At 40.7% G+C, this 23058-nt stretch overlaps 1 long non-coding RNA gene and 2 pseudogenes across 1 annotated transcript; 1 reads left to right on the top strand and 2 right to left on the bottom strand.

The window, feature by feature from the left end:
- LOC103631309 (wall-associated receptor kinase 5-like) overlaps positions 1–4655 on the top strand; it is a 29940-nt pseudogene extending 25285 nt beyond the window's left edge.
- A 777-nt stretch (positions 4656–5432) lies between these two features.
- Positions 5433–7601, bottom strand: LOC109940511 (serine/threonine-protein phosphatase BSL2 homolog; annotated as a pseudogene).
- Positions 7602–9262: 1661 nt separating this feature from the next.
- Positions 9263–11345, bottom strand: LOC103629831 (uncharacterized). Its single transcript, XR_554664.3, has 4 exons — positions 10467–11345; positions 10273–10368; positions 9539–10179; positions 9263–9451 (listed from the first exon to the last, which is right to left on the bottom strand). It is a non-coding gene; the product is annotated as an uncharacterized lncRNA (long non-coding RNA).
- Positions 11346–23058: the final 11713 nt, after the last annotated feature.

Below are 23058 nucleotides of genomic sequence, written 5' to 3'. Positions count from 1 at the left end.
AAATAACCAAAGAACTTAGAAAATTCATAACTTGATGAAATCTTAATGAAAAGCTGTCAAACCAATTTTGCTAGCTCTGGAATATTATGATCTATCATTTAAAATTATTGAACCATATGCTTTCTGTTCTAAATTTTAGAGCTTAAAATTAAAAACAGAAACCCCCTAAACCTTGTTTAATGAAGGAAAATTAGTTTTTCTTCTGTGCTGAGCTTAAGAAAATTTGTAGATGCTTATACCCTAATTAGACATTGTTTAAAAATAGTAGAATCCCCAGCATTAGAGATTATGATGTAGTTATTCATTTAAAGCCATTTTGTCCACAACTTAGAGAAAATTAGAAAAGCATTAGAAAATGTTGAACAATGATTAGTAATATTTTTCCTAGTTTACTTATGCAACCAAGAACCTAGGAAAAATGCAGAGACCATTAATTAGGACCAGTTTCTAATTAAGATGCTTTAATCAGCCTTATGTAGACTAAAAATCAATTATTAAAATTGCAAAACCATAACCAAAATGGTTAACAAAAATCCAGTGAACTTATAACCACCAGAGCCCCACTACAAAAATACAGAGCACCCCAGCCTAACTTTTTAAGAAAGGAAAATAAATACAAAGTGGTAATAAGGCATTTTCCCAATAAATCATAAACAACCTCAAATAATGAGATATTGGGCAACCAAAATTTAGCTAAGTCCATGATGAGATAAACCACCAGAGAAAAATACAAACCCATGAAAAAGAAGTGAACCCATGCCTTTTGCTAGCAATTTGTGAGAAAGGCCATTTGACTTAAATAATGCAAACCACCCCTTCCCTTAAGCAAAAAGAAGCCAAACTTCAGAATGATTGCTCTTGCACAAAATACTAGCTAAGAAAAATAAGAACTCTGCTGTTTGATGTTTTTCAAACATAGTGGTAGTAGAAAGCACCCCTTTGGCTAGAAACCTTAAGAAAACCATAGGAAAAGAATTAAAAGGTATTAATGACTAGAAATTTGTATCAAGTCATGTTATGACACCTAAAAGCCAGCAAAAATAAGTTTTAAAGAATTACCCACTGTTAAATAATAGTTGTAGTTCAAAGTACCCCTTCTGCCTTAAGATTTGGCAATTTTGCCCAGAGAAAACCATTCACTTTCTGAACCCCAAATTTTGAGACAGAGAATCATACACCAGTAACAAGCCACTGTAATTTTTGCAGAATTTTTGGAATTATATAAAAGCGACTTGTAGTTCAAACCTACTCCAAAACATTAAAAAGGAATAAAAGAAAAGAAAAGGAGGAATAAACCTCATCCCATTAAAACTAACCCAATTTACCAAGTATACCACTAAAAGGTTTTACATAAGTAAGGTTAACTTGCTTAAATTCTAAAGACCCTACATTTTTAAAAGTTGTAAATTCTAAAGCACATATTGTATCATGCATATATCTTACGCATTGCATTCATTAGATTGTAATCTTGCCGACGGAGAGTACGTGCTCATCCCCGAGCAAGGACCTGTCCAAGAGGAGGACCAGGAGCAGGCTTCAGAGGCTGCTATTGAGGATCTCCCTGCAGCCCCAGCAATTGAAGGCAAGCCCCGGTTTTATGCATAACCATGTTAATATATGCTACTTTACTACACTTAATGCTTGTAGGACTGTAATGTGCACTTAAGTGTAGGAGTTGCTTGAAACCTCTAGTTGCATGAACTTAGGATTCCTTTTTGAGATGAATACTAGTATGCTAGGTCGAGTAGCTGCTTGCTAATCAGGATCTCGGTAGAAGTCGAGTGATTTTTCTAGCACTCGCGCGAGGTCAGGAATTGATTGTATTCATCTTGATAATGGGATATATGTTGGTCTATGGACTTGGATCCAGGGAGGATGCCTTGTCCATGAGACGGGAAAAATGAATTAAGGATTAATGTGTGGATACCTGAGTCAAGCTTTTGAACGTACTAAGCACATGCCGGGAAAAATGGTAACCGGTAAACCTAGTACCTGAGTGAAGCCGGGCGCGGACTTTATCCCTCATGCGACCTGAGACAGGGTCTCCCATGCTAGCTATGGTGGGTACAAGTGCGGTCACTGCACGGCGGCAGCCGGGGTCAGTGGAGCATTGTATGCCAAGGCGGTGAGGCCTGGACGCGAACGGGGAATCGATGGGGACGGTTGTCATGTGTGGGGTCGGAGTACCCTGACATGCCATGTGTTTAGGTTTACCTTGCAAGGTTAAAACTCGATTCGAATCGTCTGCTTCTCGCAGCTAATGAGACTGCTTGATTCCTTGTACTGCATCGAGTAAGAAGTGAAATGCGGATTACATGAGATAACTTGTTGATTGAACTAATTGCTTGTTACCATGTATGCTTAGAAGGAGCAAATCTAGCTAAGTTAATGATGGTAGAATTTGAAAAGCTAAAAGTTGATTTTAGAAACAGCTAGTGCTTTTGGCAAACCAAACCCCTCAGCCAAACAGCTGCATAGTCTAGAGGTAGAGGAGTAGACTCCTCACACCGGTTAAGTCTAGCTGAGTATTAGTATACTCAGCCTTGCTTGTGGCACCATTTTTGCAGGTACCATGCAGGATGTAGTTGAAGGTGTGACTTGGCCTACCACCCTGCCACCGGGTTGGACGGTCGAGTGGGATGTTGCTCCGGCAGGAGAGGAGCATGAGGAGTAGTGGGCTAGGCCTTGCCCATTTCCTCATTACCGACGACATCGATTATCCGCTGCACTTTAATTTGTGAACTTTATTTGCTACTCCAAAAACTCCGATTTATGTAATAACTCCGTACTTAATTTGAGGTTTCCTGTTTTATTGTATTTCTTCTGTGACTCACCTTCGAGTGAGATTGTGGAATTTGATCCTGGTTAAGTGGCTCTATCAGACTAGATCTGAGGGACTGACGGGTTATTCCGATTTAAGTGTGTTACGGCCCCTGAGGCGTGACTTAGGCACTTAAGCTGGAATAATTCGGGTGGTTCTGCCACAATATGTTTCTATCGTGGCCATCCGTTCTCTTTTACTGGCACACGATAAACGAAACCACTTGTAAAAGTTAGATCACATTGTAGGCATAGAGCAGTTTTCTACTAGTGGAAGCTAGGTGAAAGCTGTGCAATCCATAGAGACAAAACACTATAAAAACAAAAGAAACTGTTTCGGCTTAAAACCAAGCGAACAACCTATTTACCAATTTGTGTTGCCTAATGTAAGACCCGTTAATAAAAATTGGCCAATTTGTGTTGGCTGCTCTGCTCTATAGGCGACCGAAAGTCTTTTAAACTTTCCTAAGCTAAACTAAAAGCCCCAAAAAATATTTTAGCCCATAAAAATTCTTCATTTTTCGGTTGTAGTTGAGAAATCTCTCCACACTCAGGCTGTTCGTTTTGAATTAAAGCCAGCTATTTGAACTGCTGTGATAAAATATCGTAAAAACAATATATAGATTATTGTCATACTGCTGGCTAGCCGACACTGACAGCATCCAGATCTAGGATATTTTTGCACGCATATCACATATTTCATTTGGAGCCTAGCTAGCTAGGTAGCTAGGGTTGAGCGACAAAGAAACGGAGCAATAGCAAAGCGCGAGGAGATGAACCCTCCAAGAAAGATCCTTTTCCTGGATCATCGCGGTGCAGTGGCAAGCGACCCTCACTGACCAGCTTTTGCCGTGCCGGCACCAGCAAAAGTTGGAGTTTGTTACATTGCCGCAACGTCGTGTCGTCCCGATGACCCGATCCCTATTGACTAATTGTATTGCTAATGCTTGGCGACGGCGCCCCTGCTAGCTGCTGGGGCCATCGTTGCAGTTTTGACTGGTTGCTGTTGTGCCAGTACTACGGTGCTTGTCCCATGACCATCGGTCGACATTCACATAGATGACGAGGCCGCCTCTGCAAGCAGTGCAGTGGAAGGCGTGTGTGCCATGCCAATGAGTGTCGACGATATATCTTATGGTTTGTCCAGACTCGAATGGGATTAAATTATTGGGTTAATTACTACTTTGCATTGCATATTATTGTACACGCACGTCACCACCGGAAACACGTCCTTTGCCGTCCTTTGCCGAGTGCTCAGAAGTTTATCAAGCACAAAATCTCAAGCACTCGGTAAATATTTTTTTTGCCGTCACACTCGGCGGACAACGACACTTGGCACGACACACTTTGCCAAATGCAAAATACTCGACATATAAAGACTCTCGGTAAAGCCAGATTTGCCGAGCAGGGCCGGTCCTAACATTTCGAGGGCCCTAAGCAAAAAATTATATAGAGACCCCATACAACTATATATGTATGTATCATCTACACATCTACTAAACATATATCATTAAAGAAACTGCATATAACTTGTCACACTTCTCATATTATAAAATTTTTTCTAACATTTTTTGATACAAAATCATCGATTGTACTATTGATATTGATATAATCCAATAGATTCTTCTCAATGCGTAAAGTCGCCAAACCATTCAACCTTTCTTGACTCATTGCTGATCTTAAATAATTCTTCAGTAACCTTAATTTTGAGAAGCTTCTGGCCGGCCGCTTGGCCGCTGGACGCAGGACGCCCCTCCACTACCTGTGCTTCCTTTAATTAATCCTTTCTTGCTGGTGTTGCAGATTTACGTGTTGGCGTTTTGGCTTCCTTCTGAAGTGCTGAAGTGGTAAATGAATAGGGGCGGTCAGCAGGGAAGGGAAGACAAAGGGTGCGCGGTGCTGTTGGCGTTGTGTCTGGCGCTGCCAGTTACCACCGTGGCTAGGTTTTTTGGAATAGAATAAATGTATACGGTACATATATATAAGAGTACTAGGTATGTGCCCGTGCTTCGCTACGTAAGTTAACAATTAGTCCACTCACCTAGTACAATACTAACATGGTAGCAAAAAAAAGAAAAACTAATTACCACTACTAAGAAAACAAGCACCCACACACATGCTACGCTAACTTATAGTGGTAGTTTATATACAATAGTACAATGCTAGTGTTGCGACGACACACAAATTATTAGATAAAATATTAGTGCACAATGATTACATGAAAACGAACAACATATATATTATCATCAACCTCTATACAACTGAAACAAATTGAGTCGTTTGTATAGATATATCGCTCTATACCTTTATCTCCTTAGCATCACCCTAGGGGTACCTCTTCCTAACCTGTCCACATAGTGTACCAACTAAAGAAAAAAGAAAGGATTAAGGATTAGGTACAACTATATTTCCTTAAGAAATTACTAAACTAAGAACTATGAGCATAGTTGTACATTCAGTAGGACATAAAATTGTAAGCATGATGCAGATTTTGGTTCATAAAATTGTTTGCATTTTATCATTCAAGTTGATCGGAAACCAAACCATTTATATATTACATGATATCCAGCCTCTCTATTGTATTACATGATATCCATCACCGTGACCCAATGTCAATCACCTATCTAGAGCATAAAACGATAAATATTGACTCCATATAGCAAGGCGCGAGCATACACCTATCTATACTATAAATGACCATTATCTGCATCCATGTGTCCTCAATTTGATGCTCCAGAGAGATCTTAGGTGACGGCAGGCACGACAGGCAGCAAAGATTGGATGAGTTTTGGAACCACCACCATATCCCTTCCGAGAACTAAAATAGCACCTGTGTTGTTTGTCGTTCCTGTGCATATACCATGTTAGATAACTATTGGACAATCCAAGTGCATGAGAAAACAGGAAATGAGTCACATCTGAAAATTTTATCCTTACCACAGTAATTCATTGCCACGAAAAGAGTGATCAAGTGACCTTGAGCGACCTGCAAGTCTATCAGGCTCAGGCGACAATGCAAGTTAAGCGCATAATTTATAAACCATGGAAATCAACAACTTAAAATGGTTGAATTACAGATTGATACTGACCCCAAAAGTAATAAGACCAGGACCCCATACATCCGACCTGAGCCTGCGCTATCATTCTCAGTTGGATCAGACCTTGGAGCATCAAACAAATAAATCATGACATCAACAAATAATAAACAAGAATCTTTCAATAATAATCTGACAACAGTAGCAGTTCAAATACTGACCACAGAAGATCCATCAGAACAACTGAGCCTGCTTCCATGGCAATTGGTCTTTGAAGATTTCCAATTTGCTCTATACGGTTGATGGACCAACCAATACCTCCATGCATACAAATTATGTTCTTTTCCATTAGTGCAGCCAAAGGAAGCCAATTAAATAAATTGTCCAGGTCCAGATTCCCGCTCACCCTTTCAGTGGCAAATAAAAAAACACATGTCAGCAGATTTTTTTAAAAAAGATGCTAGCAGCACATAAGACAGGCATGTAGAGGACAACAAAAATTGAAATACAAACTCATTACTATTCTCTCTATGCACTCTATTCGGAACCCAAAAAGAGATGCCAGATGCAGCATAACTACATTGTAGTAACTATAGTGTTATTTAGATTGATTGTGGATAATTAGAATTTACACAGCTTCGCCATTTTATTAAAAATTAATTAGAATATTCCTACAGAGCCTGCACATGCACAAAATGGAGTGGTTAGTGTTTCTGATGATGATTATAAAATATTCATAACATGAACAATACCGAACACATGTAGTTTTGATTTTTAAGTAGTCATGGATTAATCTTGGTGTTTCCATTACGCACTCCTTGGGCTCAAAGTTCAGCAGTTCTTATACAAAATCATAAATGGTTAAGAAATATTCTGCATTATTCACCAAATATCCTGCCCAACATTCATGCAACAAATATAATTTTACTTATCATTCAACATTATCAGAAGATACATGCAAATTGCAATTTCTATAAATGCTCACAAGAGCTGAAAGTTCATGCAGGGAGGAGAGCCATGATGAAGGCAGAAAAAGAAAGAACTCCAACACTCAATGTCTCCTGGCGTTGAATCAGCCATTCAGTCGCTGCAAAATTATAAAAATACAACACTCTTGTCATGAATAAAAGGAATCTTCTTTCTCAAAAGCCCTTATCATTATAGTTCATATGATTAGAAAATGAATAAATACAACAAAGAGGCGTCTAAATAAAGAGCTTCTGAGAAACGAAAGGGGGTCATATTTGTTTCTTCAATCTCATTTTTGTTCTCTCACTCCGAAGGAAAGCAAAAGAAAAGAAATGTACACAAGAAACTGCAATGGATGGCCAAAATATAAGAATTATTAGACTTTGTGACTGTAGAAATTTTGTGAGAGGCTGGTTGGTGTCGGAGGCGTGGGAGGTGGCAGAGGCGAGGAGCACCTAGGGGTCCCCTAAGAAGGCAGCGTTGTCCTCTCATGCGGTGAGGCCAAGCACCCAGGTGTCGTCCCCTAAAAGACTGATTCTAGCAGCAAGTGTTCTACACATATCAAAGAAAGATTGATTTTTGGAGAAAAACAAAAGAGGCCCATAATATCTGAAACCAGTTTTAGATAGAATAAAATACCCAGATTTATGTCTGTCCCCACGTTCATTCATGTCCGACAAACAAAGGATCAGGGGAATACCATCTATTTATCTGATTACCTATTGGCGCGGACATTCTGCTGCTTCAACATGCCCCCTCATCAATGGCCGACATCACCTACAAAACAGTGAGGGCTCTCAGTTGGTTGCACCTGGCATTTGGTCTTCTCATGGCAAAACATCTATAGAGGCTCTGCTTGCCTCTGAGACCTCCAAACAGTAAGATGGTTACAAAAAATATGACTTGACAACAGTAGGCCTAAACTTCTATTGGACAGTCTTTGGAGTTTCATTCAACCTATTGGAGTCTTAAGTATGATATCAACAACTATTAGGAAAGCACATCAAAAAGGTAATAGTACAACTAATTAATCAAGATCAGTAAATTAATCAAAAAGGTAATAGTATTCTCTAGCTTTGTCGCTGTTATAAAGGATAGGATGTGCATGTATATTTTCTCAATTAAGCTATATATTTAACTAAACAATATTATTAAAGGTTGTGGTGGTTGCAATTGGAAGACACATTTTCCCAGTCAAAATAGAACTGCATAATATTTCAAAAGCATATGTCAATTGTCAATGGAACAAGCCTATCTATGATAATGGCTCGGCATCTATGTGGCATTATGATAATGGCTCGCCATTTAGTCCCTTTCAAAAGGATATGTAAATTACAATTCCATTCCATTGCCAAGATATGTTACGAGCAGCATATCGTGCAAATAACAAATCCAACATAAATCACTACATTTTATTAATGACAGAAAATAACACATTATGACTTACATTCTTACTACACCATACCTATTATTACCATTGTAAGATAACACATAGACCCGAGGAGCCCTCCTAAACACACACTATGCATGCAACATCAACAGGGAGAAACAAAATAATCCTTCACCCTTCACCAAATGGAGAAGGGAGACTACATAAATTGAATAGAAGACCAACAGGCAACAGCGATGAATGAAACCTGCTCATGAAGTGATAAACAACTATATAGCAAATCTTGGATGGCTAGTAATAATAGAAAGGGAGTTTGACCGAAAATGATTTCGTACGATTAGCAAACGCAGCATCCTGTAACACCACAATTAGCTCAAAACATCAGTGCATTCCTCATCACCTGAGTCATCAGTAGGAGATCCACTATCATCCTTATCCGCAACAAAATCTTCATCCTAACAGATAAATAATAAGTATACAGAAGGGCTTAGTAAGGAAGCATCAAGCAACATAACAAAGCAGCATACCTCTTCATCGCTTTCTTCATCCCCAGCCTGATTCTTAATGCGCTCTAGATGGGGATCAACAGCATCATCATCAGTGTTTCGTAGAACATCTGTAATTACACCACTTGCACCTTGACCATCTCCTCCAAGATTCATTATTTTAATGTTATTTCCACTAAAAAGAATGTCAAAAATAAGGAAGGCAAACTTAAATTTCTGTATAATATAGATGATGAAGGCAATAAAAGGGACATACTTGATGAAATTGAAGAGGTTGTGGTATTCATTCCTTTGAATATTTTTGAAGAGATGCTCTTGGTCATTTTTCAGTTTGACAAGGAGGTCAAAATAGTGAGATGATATACTGGCACCCCAGCACCGTGACGTTCAAATTCAACAAACTCAATCTGCATTGAGAATGTAATAAACAGCGGTTACTACGAATGGATACCGAGAGTTCCTACCATAAATATAAACTTTGTTGGGAACCATATCAACACATGGGCACCTCGTCTAGTCATCAATCTGAGGGGGTTACTTACCGCTTTCTTTATTTTGCTTGTTATAACAGCAGCCTTTACCGAAGCAATTCTTAAACACTGCATGGTAACACTTGACACGGGACCCTCTCCACCAGCTTTCTGAATGGCACAAACATCCCCATTTGAGTTAACTATAGCAGTCATCCTCCCTCCCATTACTGCTTCTTCCTTGTATGTGGGATCAAGAACCTACACAAAAAGGCCAGTTACTCAGATGAGGATGATAATGCTTTGATGATAATCAAAAGCACTTCAATCTCAAATATTTGGACATACCACGATGTTACCTTCACCAAAATATGCAAATGTTACAACTATGGGCATATGGTGTATCGTAAGAGGAAGTAGATCCCTAACCTGTAAAATACATCAAATCAAAACACAAAGATAGTTGCAGTGGTTAACAAAGCAGGACAAAAGGCGAGCATTAGGCCCATACTGCAGTTTCACACTAAGAAAATTATGGGAGTCAGACGAATGTGCTCTTAAGGACATACTACCTCCGTCCCAAGAAGGATGCAATTCTAGGTCTGATCAAAATCAAGCTACCTTAAGTTTGACTAAATTTATAGAAAATAGTATCAACATGTATGACTTCAAATAAGTATACTGTAAATATATGTTTCATGGGCTCATGACAAATCTAATGGTACCTATTTAGTACAATAAACATTAATTGTTACCTATCACTGTTCTATAATTGCATCCTTTTCAGGATGCAGGGAGTATAATTAATGAATCTAATGCTATAAGGGAGCATGACCTTTGAGGACAATAGAGCACATTGGGAGTGTACGTCTATCTCAGGATCATGCACTGTAACTTGCTGACCATCGTCCCCACCAACCGTGCATTCAGGCCTCCAGAAAGTAGATAAAGCTGCCAATGCAACGATATTAGCTGCATCAATGAGATTCCTATAAAGGCAATGGAGAAGCTTAGAACTTTAACATGCAAATGTTCACAAATTAATTACATCTGCAAACAATTTATAACTCTTTAGCCCATACCCTCCGTTATCCAAGATGTGAAGGTCCACACGCACAGACCAGACATGCTTCCCAGCAACAACACACAAGAACTCCATGTCAACAGCTCGACTCTCCCTGACAAAAAAATATATACAAACACACAGAAAATCCACATCATCAGCTTCCATGCTTAAACCCTTTCTGGTAAATTACAAAAAGAATAATTAGGAGACCTGAGGCCACGGTCAATAACTCGACCAAGCTCAATTGTTGATTCCCCAGGACGCCCAGGCTCAAAGGAGAGGTCGGCCATGGGTTAGGGGCGGGGATGGGAGTCGCCAAGCGTCATGGGGCGGGCGGGCGTCATGGGGCACTTGCGCGCATGTCACTTACCTAGGGTGGTTGAGGAGGGGAGCAATGGGAGCTCGAGGCCTCCTGCACGAGCAGCGGCGGCGGGATTCGAGGCAAGAGTGCCGGGGCGCAAAGGAGGTGATCTCCTTCCATGGAGAGTGTGGGCGAGGACCGAGATCTCCGGGGCTGCTTGGAAGCCGACCTACCCAAGCGTCCTCGCTGCGCTCCGGAAAGGTTGTAGAAGACCGAGATCCGGCGAGGACTGAGATCCGAGGCTCGCAGAGCAGAGAGGGAGGAGGGTGGGGGATCTGCGACAATGGTAGGAATGGGAACCACTTACCCGGGAGATCTCCTTACCCGGGGTGGTTGAGGAGGGGAGCACTGGGAGGGCCTCCTGCACGAGCGGCGACGGCGGGATTCGGAGTCAACCGCAAAAACCCCAAACCCTAACAAATCCGATGTGATATCACGGCGTCGCGGGGAGGACAGGGGGCCATGCGACGGATCTGCCTTGGAGGAGGGGGGAGCAGGGAGGACGGGGGCCATGCGGTGGATCTGGCTTGGAGGAGGGGGCAACGCACGATCAGGGGCGTCGGGCGGCGGCGGCTATCGAGGGACGGGAGGAGGGCCGAGGGAGAGGAGAGTGGGAGCAAGGGGCACGATGTCGCGGGGTGGGAATGAGCGGAGTGGATGATGTCGCGAGGTGCCAGTGGCAGGCAGAACCGTGCACCGCGTAGCTGTGGACGTCTACGCTACCTTCTTAAGGAATAGTAGAGATATATCTATATGGGCCAAACTGGGTCTAGGGGCCCTACTGACTTTGGGGGCCTGAGCGGCAGTATACCCTGCCTACCCTTAGGGCCGGGCCTGTTGCCGAGTGTCCAACTCTTAGCAAACTTAGGCACTCGGTAAAGCGTCGCCAGCAACAGACGACCGTTAATTAACTATGCCAAGTGCCATAGGAAGACACTTGGCAAAGACACTGTCTTTGTCGAGAGTGTCACCTGCACGACAAAGAAGGATTTTGCCGAGTGTCCATTCCTAATACTCGACAAAGTTTATTTGATTTTTTTTTGTTTTTATCCCCAACTTTTTTGTGGTGTGGAGCTACATGTTCAATTTTGGTATATTAATCAAAGTGTTTGTTATTCCTATTAGATTTACTTCATTTAATTGAATTTCTTCGGATAATTCAAATTTGAACTATAAGCGATTCAAAAAATGAAAAAAATTGAATGCAAAAATGACATTCACGCCCTTATCGGATATAGAGATAGGGTTCGGTGGGGCCATTCATCACCTCATCCTCATGCATGTCCTACCTTGACGGATCAAAGTTCACAGATGCATGCATGATTGCCGCAAACCGTGCATGCATGCATATATGGCGGTACGTACTCTCGCCCTCTATTTCTTAATCTGACGTGCGTGCTCCCTTTTTGCAAAAACCAATATTAGGGCGTGTCAACAGTGTGTACTTGTCGATTATAAACTATCATATAAACAACTTATTTGCCGTGTGTCTGAAGTAATCGGCAAAGCATGTAAAACACTCGGCGAAGGCTTTACCGAGTATCACACTCGGCAAAGAAGGCTTAGTAGACTGTACATCGGCAACTGCTTATTTGTCGAGTACTTTTTATCGGGCACTCGGCAAATCTAAGTGTCATACACATGAAATTATAGAACTTCAATGTACATCAGCTAGGTTTCTACACACAATGCATGACAACTTTCACGATTTTTTTTCAAATTTTTATCACAACCTCTACATATGATATCATGACATGTGAACAAGTTTCATGACGAGTTCACGATCATGTTTCGTGAGCATGATGCTCGAAAATTCCGGTCTACTCCTGAAATCGGCCGTAACTTGTGCTAAATAACATGATATCATTTTTACATTCACGGTTTTTCATGTTTCGAGTCACTTTCAGATCAAATCTGAATTATCCGAGGAAATTCAATTAAACGAACAAAATCTAATAGTTATAACAAACAATTTTATAATTGTGCCAAAATAGAACATGTAAGTCTACATAGTGTAGGAACAAACCACAAAAGATTTGACTGGGTAAAGAAAAAATAAATAAAAATATAATTTGCTGAGTGTCTAGGATTGGCACTCGGCAAAGCATAATTTGCCAAGTGTCGGTTTAGCGACGCTCGGCAAAGAAGCTTCTTTGCCGAGTGCTAACGTCTAGCGCTCGGCAAAGTTAACGACCGTCAGCTATAGACGACTGCTGATGGCCCTTTGCCGAGCGCCGCCGTTCGCCGAGCGTTTGACACTCGACAAAGAGGTATTTGCTGAGTGTCCCACTCTCAGTAAACGTGGTCATTAGCGAGAGTAGGACTGTGCTGAGTGTGGCGCTCAGCAAAGATTTTTTTCCGAGTGCCCGATAAAAAACAATCGGCAATAAAGTCGCAAGCACTCGACAAAGAGGCGGATTCCGGTAGTAATATATATATCATGCAGATGCAGCTTGGCCAAATCTAGACCCATGCATGCATGCATTCGGTCGGTAGTTTTAGCAATCAGCATGTCAAAAGAATAGCTCTAGAGTATCTCCAAGAGACTAGCCAAATAGCTTAGCTCGTCAAAATAAATTTTGGCTACTAAACAACAAAATAACTCTCCAAGAGACTAGCCATCGATCTAACTCGCAAATCTATCGACTCTCTAAATTGGCTCACTCACTAGTCAAACTTGGCTTGACTAGCCGAACTAGATAAATAGTTTGTTGGAGTAAGATATTACTTATAAAATATAAAATAGAGAGTAAAACGATAGAGAGCTAAAAATGAAGAGCCCCTTAGAAATGCTCTTACCGGAAGAGTGGCGAGGACCTAGCTAAGTGGTCCATATATGAAAAGGTAAAAAAGAACCCAAAAAAATGAGACAAACATTTATGGAGACAGTTCACCACACTGGTGATGAGGTCGATCCATATGCATCCCATGCATGCACGCGTTGGCCCCAACGTGCGTGAAGTCATGTCTAAATCAAATAAAGCTGGCTATGCTGCGAGCGAAGTACTACTGCTAGCTGAGGCAGGCATGCACGCAATGATAGATCGCGTGCAGTGGATCGGACGTACGAGGTGATCTATCTATAGATCGATCGACACGGCCATCGACTCGCACGTCGTCTTGCGACGGGAACGTCGGACAGCCAGCTAGCCGACCTCGCCATCGATGTGCACGTCGTCTGTGCATTGGTCGATCGAGCGGCCGAGCTAATTAAGTGCTTATTGCAATAACACCTGGATGCAGTCGACCGACGACGACGTGGAAAGAATAATGCAACGCGCGCGTGTTACTGCTGAACGAAGCTAGTAGGAGATCAATCATGCATGCATGCATGCTGCGCCAATTTTCAGTTGATTAACAATAGCGAACGCCAAACGGAATCTCAGGAACGGTGATTAGCATTATATATATTGACGATCCCGTGTCAGGCATAAAAGTGTATTTACTGCAGTGATGGTGATGTGCCACTGATCGAGGTGCCGACAGAGGCGCTATCGCATTTAGACCGAGCTGTCTGAACATGTGGGACGACTACGATGAAAATATCAAAAAAGCAGGTGCTTATGGTTCGTTGTGTTTCAACTAGTCACCCTACTTCCCTATTTTGTCTATGTTGACACTTGATCTATCTTCAAGGACAATAATGAACTATGTAAAAAGGGCTATCGATATCGGTTGGGAACCGACTACAGTGCCACATTGATCTCAACCGGTACTAGGCAACTAGGATTAATATACTAGTCGGTTGTCCATGTGTTACTATGATTTCTATATTTTGAATATTTACAATATCTATTCTTTGTTAAACACAAATGGTTATGAGGGTTTGAACTATGCGTGAGAGGGGGGAGGGCAACGGTTTGAACCACATCGCCATGCTAATTTTTGGACTTTTATTTCGCTCGTTGCGCTCGCTAGAGGAGACGACACACAAAGGGAGAAACTCCCACTTAAATATAGTAGAGACATATGCACATGTGTGTACATTAAAGTATGTGTACATTAATATATACAAATGAATAGTAATAGTAATATATGTACATTAACATGAATATTAATGTATAGTACAATATACAGATGTAGAAGCAAATACTATGAAATCCCCTTCGTTACTACATTCTCAATATACATCGTCTTGGAGATTTCGCCCATCATAATAGAACTCTCTATTTTTATATGATCTCATTATATATGAACCCTATAAGTTTTCTTGAATTGCTTCGATCTTTTCCAAAAGGACTAGTTCTTCATCTTTATCAATTGTGATTCACCAAAAGTATTAATAAAAAATATTATTATATTAAATTCAAAGATGAGACACTTTATTATCGTAAAAAACAATATTGATATCGTAGACATTGTTGACATACCTCGATATCTTTTGCCACTAACTTGTCACCTACGAAGGTGGGACTAAATTCACAAATGTAATATCCACAAATGTTATTCCCTTTTCTTATGTCAAACACTAAAATTAGGAAAAAATATGAATTCTTATTGGCAAATAACTTGTGAGAAGTGCAACCTTCGTACCTACACAAAAGTTTGGCCTAAGGTTAAGAATTTCTTTCAGACCTGACTGCTTTTTGAGTAGTCACCTCCATGCCATATATAACAATAAAAACTGATCAGTACTTAATGCATAGTTCAATCACTTAGATGTTTAAATAATTAATTTTGAAGGTAAGGATTACTCATTAAGAAGGTACACAATTTCTTATAACTATGTGGTTGGCTTTCTCATGGAGTCAAAGATATGTACAATGTCTTGATCCATTGGGATCACAAAAAGTATCTAGTGGGAGTTGTAGAAATGTTATAAATACGGATATAAAATTATACTACACATTCAGCTATGAAAAGGTATGGGCTATGAAAAGGTAGTGAACACTAACTTAAAATTATAAGGTTGACATATGTACTGCATATAATATTACTTATAAAAAACTTGAGCAATCTTTTTAGGATGTTCGTATGAAATTTCTTAATTGTTTTTTGGTTAACAACCATTGGTCGATGAAGTCCACATTGTAAATCTCTTCTTTACGTCATCTCTAAATATCCATCCTTCTCGAAAGTAGGTGCAAGGGCAGACTAGGTAGCATTGAATATATATTATTCAATCTTGTACAAGAGAGATGGTTAACACTTACAGAATCCAACGGTTGAGGATAGATATGTCTATGACACTTCGTTGGTATATCTCAAATATTCCTTTAAAATACAGCCACACCACGTCAAGACCATTGTAGAAGTTAGAATCTTTACAAGCACACCAAAATAGGTCTGATTAGTGGTTGGGCCCTTCATGTACCAATCATGGCTCTACGCATGTGTTGGCAATTCTTTCACCATCTCTAGTCATACTAGAGGCTTGTCAATTTGGTATGTTTATGTGAGCACTTATTATGGCACATTTTTCTTTGGACATTTTTACATGCTTTACTAAGCATGTACTCATAGTCGGAGATATTTTTCTTAGCTTTCTCGCTCATCTTAACAAAGAAGGAATTTTTGGATGCATCTATTGGTGCTTCCTTCTTGTGTATTATCTTCTTGAAATGTTCCTTCACTTCTGCACTAATGACAACATCCAACTCCTTGTTGGTCTTGTCACAGGCTAGCTTCTTTGATGTATGCTTAGCTAAGGAGTCATTGTGTGTGATCTTGCTTTTCATCTGGCTTGGCTTTGTGTGTATTAGACTTTTAGGAGGTGGTGGTAGAGGTGAAGGGCTCTGTCTACTAGGTGGTAGAGCAGGTGAGGGGATCCTTTTATGATCTAGTGGTGGAGGTGAAGGGCTCCTACGTGGAGAGTCTAGTGATGAGGAAGCCCCACCAGCAGTTTGTGGTTGTTAGGCATTGAGTATTACAATGTATTTTTTATGTCCTAATTTATACCAATGTAGGGCATGTACAAGTACAATTTAAGTACCACACCCTTAGATGTCCAGCTGCAACTCTTCATACCCATCACATATCTGGTCCATGGTAATAACCGAGTAACTTGCTAGGATTTCAATATCGTGGTGAGAGGCAGAGAAACCATACCATAAGACATTTTAGCGATCAGGTTCCTAACAACTATATGTAGCTCACAAGGCAACATATGTTGAATATTATCCATTAGGTACCATTGGTTTTGGAGGAGTTCTGTTGAAGCACAACTACTTTATCTATTATTCGAGCTGATAATGTTGATAGGAGGAGGCATCAACCCTTGCTAAATTAGTTACAAAATAGTAACTGCCACATGGTATTGGACCTCTTCAGAATTAAAAGCTTTTGTTCTAGCAAGTTCATCCTCCAAACTTTGTACCCTATCATCCATGGCTTTTTCTATTTGTCGACTCCTGCATGTTTTAATGTTTTTAGCAAATATGAACTTCCACAAACTCATTTATCTTCTTGTACGTCCTGGGTGCTCTGGTTTATTGATGGCAAGTGTTACCACATCTCTTTATCTATTTGACAAATTCCCCTTTCAACATCTTATCCATAGAATCAATTATATTTTCTTTGTCATCTTTGCTGTTATCTATGAAAGATAGGCTATCATCTTTAGAGACACTTCTGCCATGGCCATAGTACCAACGTCTTAAGCGTTATGACCATCCATGAATTTTGGGGCTGACACCACTTTGTTCGAGGTAATGTTCCATCTTTGTTTGCTTCTCCACAACTCCTTTATAACTTTCAGGCCCTACTTTGTGGAGGTACTCATTACCGATATTTTCTTTATTGATCGCGCCCTAGCCTAGCCCTTTATGGATGCCTTGTAATGAAGGAACTTATCTTAGTGGTCTTTGTACTTGGGAAACTTTGCAAAGTCATGTGCATTTCCTTCCTTCTTGAAGTCGTAGTATAGGTTTTTGAATAAGATGACCATTTTCTCCATGGTCCATTGCCTAACTCTCTCCTCACATTCCTCATTGATCGTAAACTTTGCCTTCATTTCTGCCTATAACATTTCATTCTGCTCTTTGGGGACTACATGTTGATCAACATTGTTATTTGATTCTCATCTTTGAATGCTGATGGGCATGTGCTCCCTAACAAAATATCTATAGTAATTAGCAAACTTGGTTGTAGCTAACAATGGTTCTTTTGGTTCCTTGTCTGTTACAACTTCACTTATAATATATCTTCATTCGAAGTTGAAAGGGAAATGTGTCCTTGGGCAATTTCAATAATGTTTTGGTGATTAAGTGCCCAACACGTTTAATTAAGTTCTTATGAGCCAAGTAAAGTGAGAAGTGCAAATCAAAGAGAAAGGTACGTTTCTAGACTTAGTACATTGTTTTGAGTACTAATGTGTTTTGTCTAAGTACTAGAAACAGTGAGAAAAGAATTGGAAAAAGAGTTGGCTATGTGCAGCAAACTTTAGCTCGGCTTGGCACACCGGACTATCCGGTGGTGCACCGGACAGTGTCCGGTGCGCCAGGCTGGTCCGCGTGAACTCGCCGCTCTCGGGAATTGATGGCGGTGTACGGCTATAATTCACCGGACTGTCCGGTGGTGCACCGAACTGTCCGATGAGTCATCCGCGGCGAACTTGTCGCCCTCGGGAAAAGCAAAGGGGCGACGTGGCTATAATTCACCGGACTGCCCCGTGGTGCACCGGACTGTCCGGTGAGCCAACGGTCGCCTGCGCCAACGGTCGACCACGCAATCTTCGTGTGACACGTGGACTGCTCCAACGGTCAGCTGGTGCACCGGACTGTCCGGTCGCCAATCAGCCCAGAGGAGCAACGGTCGGATATGCCATTTTTGGAAGGAGATCGCGCACCAGACCGTCTACAGGACCTGTCCGGTGGTGCACCGGACTGTCCGTGCGCCACTCAACAGAAGGCAAGGATGGCCTTCCAAGTTTGTCTCCAACGACTCCTAGCTACCTTGGGGCTATAAAAGGGACCCCTAGGCGCATGGAGGAGATATCCAAGCATTCACTAAGCATCCTAAGACTCCAAGACTCTAACTTCACGCATTCGATTCTCTATGTTAGTGATTTGAGCTCCATTTGAGTTGTGAACTCCATGTGTTGTGTTTCGAGCTCAAGTCGTGACTTGTGTGTGTGGTTGTGCTGCATATTTGAGTCTTGTGTGTGTTGCTCTTCCCAACCTTACTCCGTGCTTTCTTTGTGATCAATATTGTAAGGGTGAGAGGTTCCAACTTGTGGAGATTCCTCGCAAACGGGAAGAAAACTATAAGGAAGAAAGCTGTGGTATTCAAGTTGATCATTGGATCACTTGAAAGGGGTTGAGTGCAACCCTCGTCCATTGGGACGCCACAACGTGGAAGTAGGCAAGTGTTACTTGGCCGAACCACGGGATAAAATCGCGTGTCTCTTGTGATTGCTTTCTCTGTGATTGTTTTGTCTACAAGAACTCGCCTCTCAACTACTTAGTCGCACTAACACTTCTATAACTAAGTTTTGTGGCTATTAGTGTTTGATTTTTTACAGGATCACCTATTCACCCCCCTCTAGGTGCTCTCAGAAGTTCTTGGCCCCATCTTGGACTTCGAGGCTTACCTACATTTTTTGATCTAGAACTAGATGGCTAATAATAAGTCAAAATAGGAAAGTTAATCATAAATGATTTAAGGTATACACTATATTACAAATACACAAATATTTTCATTTACATTGGCATTATCCTCATTTGTGTTAGAAATGGTACACTAGTTGGATCCTCTCCGTCAAGGTAGAAGTATGAATCTGGGGCTTTGGTAGAATCTAGCTTAAATCAACTTCTCCCCCATTCCATGTGATCTATCTTAGCATGGTTCCTATGATAAACATATAAAACAAAAAATAGGGTTTATGATTGAGATCAAGTTAGTATATACAACCATCATTAGCATAGAGCTTGTTAAGATCATATATGTGTTCACATCAATATTATGTATAGGATACAAGTTGTATTCACATCAAGATCATATATGTGTTCACATCAATACAATATGTGTTCCCCCATTTCTACATAGATTCAACCAAGTGGTGTATAGGGTACATGTTCCTTCTTTCAAATAGAAATAAAGATGACATGTGAATGTACCTTGATGGCGCACATATTGAAGTATATAGGTTACATGTCCCATCTTTCTAATTGAAACCAAGTAGTGTATAGGGAACATGTTCCTTCTTTCTAACAAGTCAAGTGGATGGAGGCAATGTAATAGGGTGATGGATGGTGGAAATGGGGAGGCTACATGAATTTTGCTCGGTTGGCTGCAAAACCATCTGAAAACTTGACACCTTTAAACGACTTGCAAAATTTTGCTCTATGATTTCTTTAAGATATAGCAAGCATCACGAATTTTAACTAGGCTACCTTCATACACACATTTATATTCATGACTTATGTTCATATGCTGCAAATATAGCGTAGCATTGATTGTGCAATGACCAAATAAAGTTGTCACACATGCTCTTCTCAATGTGCAAGACATCAAGATTGTGCGGCAACAATAGGTCCTTCTAATGCAGTAGCCTCCACCAACCAACTTGTCAATTATAAATTACTAGTTTCACATTTATTCCATGCTTTCATTTCTTGCTTGCACCATTGTTAACTCAGCTAACATCTTTCACCTTCTTGAGTTCCTCAAGGATCTTTCTAAGGTGATGTTTTTTTGGATGATCAAGGTTCTTAGAATGTCCATGAAAATCCAAGATTCCCATCCAAACGTGCCCCCTTGGAAGAAAATGATGGTGTCCAAGGTAGCATAGCTTATTCATTAGTGATATTTATAATGGATTTTTGTCACAATGAATACATGCATTTAATCTTTAGTAGTTTAACTTGAAAAGGTGCACAATGCTGAATAATCGTGTATGCACCAAAGCATGATTTCATGTAGAGTGAATGGTCGTCAAGTAGTACATCATAAGTGTTGACACCCTCTCATAGTTGAAGCAGTTCTTTTGTCAGGGCCTATTTGGTTCTCCTAGGCTAATGTAAAAGAGCTAACATTTAGTCATTTTAAGAGCTAATGTACCAGACACAATGGCTAAAAAGGGACTAAGGCTGGCTCTTGTAAGGGCCCCTAAAGCCTCTTCTACCCTAAATATAGAGGATCAAACGGTCATCTACGCTCTACATCAGCGTCCTCTAAACGGTCCTCTAAATTTAGAGGACACTGCTAGATTCTCTAAATATATAGTTTCTCTAAACGGTTCTCTATCCATTTGAATACTTTAAATAACTGGTTTAGCAAAACTAAAATATGTACAATACATTTGAGAGTATGACAAATATGTATGTACAAAAAATAAAAAAATAAAAATGTCTCTAATATAGGTATTTGCGTATAGAGGATGTGATTTAAAGGACGTTGTCGGAGAGGAAGGAGATATAGAAGATGGAATCTTTTAGAGAAGACTCTAAAGGATGGATATAGATGACGTTGCTGGAGACAGCCTAAAACGGTTTAGCTCCATTAGCCCACAAGATGGAGCTAAAGTGGGCTAAAGCTCAACATTTAAGGCATGTTTGGTTCGTTACCTCAATTGCCACACTTTGACTAACTTTTCTGCCTAAGGTTAGTTATTCAATTCGGATGACTAACCTTAGGCAAAGTGTGGCACATTTAGCCACAAACCAAACATGCCCTTACTTCACCTACCCTGCTCCCCCACCCGCACCCCACACTCCATATTTGTGGCTGTTGGTGGCAAAAGGGTATTTATGTCTTTGTATACAACATTAAATGCATGTGTAACTGTTTTAGTCACTTCATCTAAACAGGGGTGGCTAAAGTTTAGTCTCTGCATTTTAGTTCATAGAAAGCAAACATGCCCTAAGAGAATCCAAGAATAAATTAAAATCATTTCATGAAGAGGTTAGACCTAGGATCAATTGAGACAGTAATTTGACCAGTTGGCACATTCCCATGTGGCAGGTTCGAACGTGTTATTAGAATATGCCACATATTAGGTTGTCTCCAGCAGCTATCATATCTCATCTTCTATCGTGTCCCCTAATTCAAACTTCACTCTGTAAATAGTGTAATCTATAGTGCAAATCCCCCCTATTTTACATGATATGTTGTAGACAACCTAACTAAAGTTGTTAAATGGATTAAAACTATTGGAGGAAAGATCAAGCCTTAAGTTTTTTGCCTCTCTTGCAGCAGTTTCATCTTTTCTATCAATGTCCTGCTACTACCCGAATCCAGCCTTTTGCTGAGTGTTTTTTTCGGGTACTCAGCAAAAAAAGTTTTTTTTACCGAGTGCCAAACAAAAATTAAAAAACTCAGCAAAAAAACTCGACCTCAATTGCTCAGCACTCCACAAAGAAGTTTTTTTTGCGGTACCAGGCAAAAAAAGTTTTTTTAAATGATAATGAATATATACATATATATACATGCAAACTACATTTATATATATGTTACTTAGTGAATGTGTAATTAGTTTAAAATGAATTATATATTAGGACGGAGGGAATCGATAACTAGATTATGATAAATAAACAGGGCAAACATGGCCTTAATTGCTCACAACGTTTATCCCCCCGCCCCCTAGCTTAGCCATAGTCCCAGGGCCGGCCCTGGGGGGTGGCAGCCGGTGCCACCGCACCGGGCCCCACGAAGCTGGTGGCCCCCAGCCCATAAACAATATTCCATAGGCCACAGCAACAATTGCAGATTTGCAGCGTGCTACGCCAGAGGCCCAGAGTCCAGACGCTAATCCAATTGCCTACGCCTGTTCCTTTGCCCGCCGCCTGCATACGCCTGTTCGCCTGCCCTGATCGCGCCGCTGTCTCTGCGGCTCTGCCTGGCGACTGCTCGCCGCTCGCGCTCGGCCACGGTCGACGCCCGCTCCGGCGACCGGCACTCCTCGCTCCTGCCTGGCGCGCCTCCCACAGTCCCGTCGTGCGACCGCGTTCGGTGTCCTGCCGTCCTGGGCTCCTCCTGGCGCTAGCAAATTTAAGGTAACTGATTGTTGATTTGTTGGCTTAATCTAATTGACAATTTGACAATTTTAAGGTAACTAATTTGACAATTTGACAATTTTATGGTATAATCGATGACTTTGTATCACAAAATGTTAGAAGAAATTTCTAGCATGATATCATGTGACATTTGACAAGTAAGTGTTATGACTCTAATTTATATTTATCATCTTATAAACTTTAAGGTATGGCATAGAAGTTTTTTCCATTGAATGTTCAATAATTTATGTTTATAATTATATATATAGTGTATATACATGGTGGATGGGGCCTCCATATTGGATTTCGCCCCAGGCCCCCAAAAAGTCAGGAACGGCCCTGCATAGTCCTCAATATTTCTGAATGATCCAGCGACCATTCACCCATCAGAATCCCTTTCCGTTGTCAATGAATGGGTTGTGTCAGATCGAATCCTCAATATTTTTGCCAGTTATTAATATAATGACGGGAAGCTGGTAAACTCAATCGAGTTTGGGAGACAGGGTGA

The sequence above is a fragment of the Zea mays genome, chromosome 6 (assembly GCF_902167145.1).
Source record: "Zea mays cultivar B73 chromosome 6, Zm-B73-REFERENCE-NAM-5.0, whole genome shotgun sequence".
In the NCBI taxonomy this organism is placed as follows: domain Eukaryota; kingdom Viridiplantae; phylum Streptophyta; class Magnoliopsida; order Poales; family Poaceae; genus Zea; species Zea mays.
Note: the sequence above shows the minus strand (reverse complement) of the source record. Positions and strands in the feature narration are given on the sequence as shown.